The sequence below is a fragment of the Varanus komodoensis genome, unplaced genomic scaffold, assembly GCF_004798865.1.
Source record: "Varanus komodoensis strain SLA01 unplaced genomic scaffold, ASM479886v1 scaffold34_3, whole genome shotgun sequence".
NCBI classification, from domain to species: Eukaryota; Metazoa; Chordata; class Lepidosauria; order Squamata; family Varanidae; genus Varanus; species Varanus komodoensis.
The window spans coordinates 469,939-477,552 of NW_025335855.1; positions in this window are offsets into that span (position 1 = coordinate 469,939).

Sequence of the window (7,614 nt, forward strand, 5' to 3'; positions counted from 1 at the left end):
TGCAATGAAACGGGCGAAGTTGTGGGTGTGCTGGCAGGGCTGCGGGCAGGTGGTGTCTGCACTGCATGCGCCCATCCTCTTCCTGGTCCATACAACAACCTTCTCCTTCCTGTCCGGCCCCGTCAAGCCTGGCAACAGTGCTGAGTAAGATGGAGGGCCTTGTGCGGATCTTGCCCTGGTGGGGTTCCAGCCCTTGGACTTGGAGCCCCCTGGGCAAGGCACAGGGCCCCCCTCCAGGGAGGCTTGGGGGTCCCCTGGCCATTTGGAGAGCTGCTGCCTGGCGCCCCCCATAACCTCGGGCCCTAAGGACGTGGCAAGGAGAGAGGCGGCCCAGGCTGCTGTCAGCCACCCTGCTAGCCACACGTGGCTCGCCATGGAGCAGAGAGGGGGCCCAAGCGCAGAGAGGCGGGGTCTCCAGCCGCCAGCCGGCTGGAAGCGGCGACTTCGTGTGGGCTCTCTGACCCTCGAGGGTTGTGGGTGAAGGTGCCGGCCCCGCGGCGGCTGCGGGAGATGGAGCGCCAGCGGAACAGGCTCCCTGGGAAGCGTGGCTCGGCCTTCCCCATGAAGTGCCCTCGACGCACCCGGCAGCAGCCGTCTGTCTCCCGGGGCTGCTGCATCCGCCTCGCAGGCACAGCCCCAAGGAGTGGGCAGCCGCGGGTCAGAGCGGCCCGCCTGCTGGGTCCTGCTGACCTTAAAACCTTACGGCTGGGGGACAAAGTGCTAGGGAAGATGCAGTGCTCATGGGACGACTTACATCAAGACAATTTGAACTTTGAAACAAAAATTGAGAGCAGAGAATCGGAATTAGGAGCTGACTTGCAAGGAGACGGTACAAAGCAACTTCCAGGAGGCGCTATCAGCCACTGGTGCAAAATCGTTGGACGACCATGTTTGCGAATGGCGCAAAGCTACCGCAATCCGCGGAACTGCCAAACCTGGTTCTGTTGTGCATCTTGGAAGCAAACCGTGCATTTCATCTCGTAAGGTCTTGCGCTGCAGCTTCTGGCATGCAGACCGAGCCACCCTTTCCCCCTCCTGCAAGGGCCAGGTTACCTGCCACCTGGGAACGGAGGACTCTGCCCGAAGTTACTTCCCCAGTCGAATGAAAACAGAAGGCCTCTCGATTCTCGGCATCAGGCTTCCCCTTGCTCAGCAAACCGGAGGCAGATGCCGCAAGAGTGAGAAATTAAGCTGCAGTATCCTTTGAAAGATACATGTATCTTTCTGAATCCAGTGCTGGCAAATATTTTGACTATGGGTGCATGTGCTTAATTTGTGTTACATTGTTATTTCTGTTTTTGCAATATGTTCAATTACTAGTGGGTTGGACCTGGCTTTAGCCATATTAGAGAGGCCCACTGAATCTGTGGGGCTAAAGGGAGGCGTGGCTAAGTCAGCACGGCCAAGCGGGATCCGGCCCCAAGGCCTGGTGCGCGCCGTTGCAACAGCAGGAAGAAACCGCTGCGGCTGGCCAGCGCCACGGTGCGCGCAGCCACATCGCCCTCATCGCTTCAGCCAGCCGTTTGCGGCGTCCACCGGACACGGCCGGTGTGGCTTCTTTGGCGTGGGCAGCAGCCCTCAAAGAATCCACTGGCTGTCGTAAATTATCGGAGGCTACGGGGCTCCGCTCCCAAGTGAGCCATGCTTCCCCGCCGCCCCAGTGAGGGTTCCTGGGGAAGTCCAGCCGGCATTCACCTGGCATCACGGCGTGCTGACGGGGTGGGTCTGGTCACTCTGGGGAGACCTGCAGGAAGGAGTTCCTCCGGCACCCACCAGGGGGCACCCGATGCCGTGCCTTTCCCTGGGACCCCTCAGGGGCGTGGAGACCGAGCTGACTGGGCACCGCGAGACAAACCCTCCTCCCCGACTCGGGATGCAGCCCGAGACAGAAATGGGGGATGCGCAGCCCTCCGGACGGGGGACCACAGCAGCTGGCACACCTCATCCCGGGCCCTTTTGGCTCAGGCTGATGGGAGTTGTAGGCCAACGGCACATGCGGCCCAGCCCTGATCTAGCTCCACCTCTGTGCCCCTGTGAGCCCAGCACTGGCGCCCCCTAAGGTGTCAGGAAAGACCCGCCACCTGGGATGCCAAAGGCGGGGCCCGGGCCCTTTGCAGCAGAGCACGCGCTCGGGGGGGGGGGGGCTCCCTGCAGTCTTTTGCCTGTCCCCCTTGCTGCCGCCATGCTTGCTCAGAGCACCCACGGCGGAGAGGGGGTTTGCCCACGGCCGTCGCAGGTGTGGAAACGGCCCAGCTGGGCTCTTGCTCCAGGCGCAGGGCGTTCTGCCGGCCCCACACGCGGGGGAGGCACGGAGCGGTGGGCGCGTCCAGGAAAACCCAGCGCAGCACCGCCGTTGCGCCGAAGGACTTGGGCTTTTATATCCGTTTTAATCTGTTGTTATTCATTCGCATGCCTGCATAACCCATCGCTAAAAATCATGCAGTATAAAAACACAGGCATGAAATCTGAAACCATTCAAATGTCACCAGAATAAATCCGGGGAGCAGCAACTGGGCAAGGAAAGTTCGCACGCACTAAAAGCCCGAAAGCCGCGGGAAAGGAGAGGGCAGGGGCCTGCGCACGCCTGTGAGAACGGACGCACGCGGGCGGGCGGGCCAAGGGCCACGCAGCTTTGGGTAAGGAGCGAGCGTCTGGCTGCTGCCGAAGACGGCAGCTCCTTCTCTCGCAGTCCCGAGGGCTCGTCCTCCGTGGGGCCCTCTTCGCCCCTCAGCCCCTTCCCCGAGGCTCGGCTCGGCTCGGCTCGGGCTTCCCCGGGGTGGCACCGCGGGAGGCAGGCGGCTTTGGTGGGAAGGCAGCGTGCGTGGCATGCGGTGAGGAAGACCACCGACCCGTGTGCGAAGGTCGCTTTCTCTGAGCCACCGACGCCAGCAATAGGCCGGTCCTGCCGTCCGCTTCCTCGGGCGCCGGTGGCGGCGGGCCGCCCTCTGCGGAGTCGGCGCGGGGCCCGGCGGGCCGGCTAAACCAGCTTGCGCGCCGCTTCAAGGCAGCCCAGATCCTCACAGCTGCGCCCGGCGACGGGGCTGCAAGTTGCGCTCGCTGCGCCCGGTGCTGGCGCTTCGGGGGCGGGGCGGGGCGGGGCGGGGGGGCCTTGTGGCTCCGCGTTCTTTCCGTTGACAACCGAGGAGGGGCCGGGCGAGGGTCCCTAAGGTGCCTTTCCCTCCCGGGAGAGGTCGAGGCGTGCGCGCCGCGACCCTGCGGAAACCGCCAGCCCCGCAGCCGCCCGGGCGGCCTGGCTCCGGCCGCACGCCTCCCGGGGGCGCGGGGCTTCGGTGGACCCGCTCCGGGCGGAAAGCGGGGGCTGCCCGGCCGCCCTCCGCGCACGCGGGCCGTGCAAGGCTGCCTGGTCCCGCCGCTTGCCCATCGCTCCGGGCCAGCTGCGCGGGGAAGGGCGGCTCGCGGGGCACGGCGGGCGCAGCCCGAGGCACACGCGTCCGGCCGGTTCCGACGCGACGTGCGGAGCGGGCCGAGAAGCGCACATCCGGAGGGCAGGCCGGAGCAAGGCGCCGCGCGGCTCCGTCTCTGCCAAAGCCGCCCGGGCTCCCCCTTGGTCGGCTCCCCTCCCACGCCACACGCGAACCGCCTGGAGGGGGCGCGTCCCCGGAGGGCGCGGGCCGGTGGCTGTTTCTGCTCCGAGGGGCTCCTGTCCAGGCAAGCAGCCGCGGCGCCCTGCCAGGCCGAGGTATAGAGGGCTCTCCCTCGCTGTGGCTCTGGATCGGGACCAGAGGCTGGGCCAGCGCGGCCCACGCGCCGCCCCTGGGAGAGCGCCGGCCGCGAATCGCCCGCGGAGGCTTGGAGGGGCGGCGGGCCGGGCTCCGCGCTGCGCTCCGGCTCGCCTCGTGTCCGGCGTTCGGCCCGGATCTACCCCAAGGTGCGCGCCTCCTCGCCCGTGGCAGGGCCACCTCGGACGCGTCTGCGCAGGCCGAGCTGTGCGGCGCAGCTTGGACCTACGGGGCGCCTTCCAGGGAGCCGGGCCTGGGAAAGCCCGCGCGGGGCGCCCGCAAGCGCTTCCTGCGCTCCGGGATGGGCTGCGCGACCCTGGCTGGGGCTCGCCCTGGGCGAGGCTGCGGCGCGTCGGGGGGCCCAAGGGAGCCTCGCAAGGGCCACGGCTGCCCAGGGAGCGCGGCTTGCGCGGGGCGTGGAAGGGGCCGGGGGCTTCTTTCGCGCCTTCGGTTCCCTGGCGAAGGCCCTGGGGGGCTGCTCTCGAGGGGACCGTCCAGACGGCAACCCCGGGTCGCCGTGGCCTGAGCGCTGCTTGCCGCAGAGACTGCGCCTGCCTCGGGCAAGGCCCCGCTCGCCGCTTCCTCCCAGCAACCCAGATAAATGTGCCGCGGCGGCGGGCGGGGACCGGTCACGGCTGCCCCTCCGCCCAATATCGCGCGTGCGGAAAGCGCCGCGAGAAGTTCCGTCGAGGAGCTGGAGCGCGCCCTAACCTTCGGTGGCACCGCGGCCCGCGGGCGCTGCCGCCCTGCCCTCCGCCGGGGGGCGGGATCCGCTGCCGTGCGAGGGGAGTTGCGCCACGCAGCCACGGCCACGGCGCCTGCCTGCCCGCTCGCCCAAGCACTGGCCGCCCGCGCGGCTGTGGAGGGCTGTGGGCCGAAGCCGGGCCGGGGCCGTCACCTCCCATGCGCTCGGCCGCGGGGGCTCTGGCGGCTCACCTGCTCTCGCTGCCCCTCCCGCTTGACGTGCAGGCGCGCCTCCGCCGCGGGGCCCTCGGGCGGCTCGCGTCCCTCGCAGGCGCGCGTTCACCGGCGGGGCTGGGGCTGGGGCTGGGGCGGGGCGGGGCGGGATGAGCCTCGCACGTGGGGAGGAAGCCTGCCTCCTCCAGCACGGGGGCTCGCCCGGCGGGGAGGGCGCATAGCCGCGCAGCCGGGCCAGAGGGCAGGACGGCCGGCCGCCGGCTCGGCGCGGGAAGCGCGGCATGCCCTCGCCGGCGGCTCGGCGGGGCCCGGCTCAGGGGCTTGCGGCGGGCACGGGGCGGCGATCGGTCCGGCGCGGCTGACCCCCGCCAGGCTTGGCGCGCCCCCGCCGCGGCTCCAGGCGAGCGCTGCCGCCCGAAGGCAGCCGCCTCCGCGAGCCCAGGTGAGTGAGTGCCGCGCCCTGCCCGCCGCCCAGTGCCCCGCCTTCCCCGGCGAGCCCCGCGCCCGGCCGTCCTCGGGCGCCTTTCCCGGTTCCGCGCGGCGTGCGCCCAGGGCGCACGGGAAGGCCAGGGCAGCGCCGCGCGAACCAGGGCGGGCGCGGGGCGGGCTTCGAGCGCTCGGCCTGCCCCGCCGCTGGCCCCTCGCCGCTGCTCCCAGCTTCGGCCCTGGGAACCGCGCACTCGCCCCGGGCGCCGGGCGGTCCGCCGCGCCTTTCGGGCTGCCACCGCTGGGCGGGAGCGGCGCTGACCCGTCTGGGGATCCCGGGGACAGACCGAGGCACCGCCGGGCTCCCGCGCCCTCACGCGACGGCGCCGCTCTCCTCCCGCTGTTTCCCAGCTGCGCCTCGGCGCGCCGACCCGCCCGCCGGCCGCGGGCCATGCTGGACGGCCCGAGAATGGAGGAGCGGCCGCCGCCCGCGCTGGAGACGCCGCCGCCGCCGCCGCGACCGGCCTCCTGCGCTCTGCTGGGTAAGTGCGAGGCGCGCCCGCGCAGTCCCTCCTCGGCCGGCCCGCTTCGGGGGCGCACCTGCGCCCGGCCCCTGCGGCTGCAAGCGGCCCCTCGGTGCAACCCAGTCCTTGGCCCAGTCGCCCGGCCCGCCTCCCCGCAGACCCCGGGAGGAGCAGTTTGGTGTGGGCGCGCTCGGCCCACGGGACCCTCGGCGTTCCCAGCCCCCAGGGCCCCAGTGGCTCCAGGGGAGAACCGGCAACGAGCAAAGCTGCCCGCTTCGGGGAAAATGTGTGTCCCGAACGCCTACAAGAAGGAACGGGGGACACGGGGAGGAGGCGAAGGAAAGGAAAGGAAAGGAAAGGAAAGGAAAGGAAAGGAAAGGAAAGGAAAGGAAAGGCAAGGCAAGGCAAGGCAAGGCAAGGCAAGGCAAGGCAAGGCGACGGGAGTGCGCGAGGGACGGCTGCTGTTGGCGCTGTTACCAAGAAAAGTTATGGGGGAAATCAGTATTTGTATGTCGGGACGCTCGGGAATCTCGCCACGCGTCCTCCGTCCTCGTCGGGAAGATCGAAGCACGAACCCCAGCTAGCAAAGACCTACATCGCATAACGTCATTTTAGGAATAACGGTTCTTGAACCCCAATGACGGAAAAGTGACTTTCGTTTCTGAAACGTGTCACATTTTCCTTTCTATTACGGTTAGGCTTTTTTTTTTGGCGGGGTGGGGGGAAGCTGTCGGCAACACAGACAAAAGTTAATTAAAATAGTTCGAATCGAAGTATTGAAACAGAGTTTACTCCGAAGTCCGGGCAATTCTCCACTAGAATTGTTGCAGATTATAAATGTTAAATGAATAAATTGTTGCAGATTATGAAATAATGAACGGCAGGTAATCCGGATCTGCGCGGCTTGGATCGCGGCCGCTTGCCGCGGGTGCCGCTGCGGCGCCCCCGGACCACCTTCCCGAACGCCCCCGTCTGCCCCAGCCCTGGCCCACACGGCCGCGCGAGGCTCCGGGCTCGCGTTCACACGGGACCGCAGGTGCAGGTGGACCTACGAAAATGTCCCGTTAAGACAAAAGTCTTTGGGGCCAGATCGCGGTCCTCCCCACCTGCCCCGCAGCGGAATTCCCGAGTCCGGAACGGCGTCCGCACGTTCTGTTTAGATGCGGGAGCGCCCCGGGACGCAGCGGGATTGATGCTTCGCTGGGGCCCCAACCCTCCCGCGGCGGTTCCTCGGCGCCAGCCCTGCCGCCTCCCCGGGAGTCGCCCCAGCCAGCCTTCCTCCTCCGGCCGGAGGGCCTAATCAGCTGCCCCGACCGGCGCGCACGGAGGCCCCCGCGGCTCGCGGACGCGCCTTCGCGGCCGTCTCGGGTGCGAGGCCCTCGGAGAGAACGGCTTGCGTGCGCCCGCCGCGAGGTTGCGGCGCCGCTCTGCTCCGGGGCGCGGGAGCGCTCGCGGCGCCGGCCGTCCTCCCGCCGGGCCGCTCTCCGAGGAGGGAGGAGCCGCCGGTGCCGGTGGCCGGGAGGCGGGCCGCCGCGAGAGGTCCCGGCGCGTGGAGGGCCTTGCGGGACTGGAGGGATGGGGCAGCCCCGCGCGCTGAGGCCTGCTCCGGCCGGCCCGCGGTGCCGAGAGGAGCGCGGGGCAGTGGTGGCGGCCCGTTCGGTCTTGGCGGCTCCGCGCCGGGACCCCGCTTGCGGCCGGGGGGGGGGGCGGGACCCGGGGCTGCCCGGGGCGGGGCGGGGGAACACGGGAGGGGTTGCCTCCCGCGGCGCGGACCTCCTTCCCGAGGGGAAGCCCGCCAGGGACGGTTCCCCGCACGGGAGCCCGTCTGTCGGAGGGCCGGGCGGGGGCGGCGCTGCCCGCGTCTCTCCCGGGCCAAGGCGCCAGTCCGCGCGGCGGCGTCGAGCAAGTCCGCCCGCCGGGGGCTGCCCGGGCCTCGCCGCCCCGCGGCCCCTGCCAGCGTCTGCGGCGGGGCGGGCGGGGGCCCGGTGTCCGCGGCGGAGGCTTGC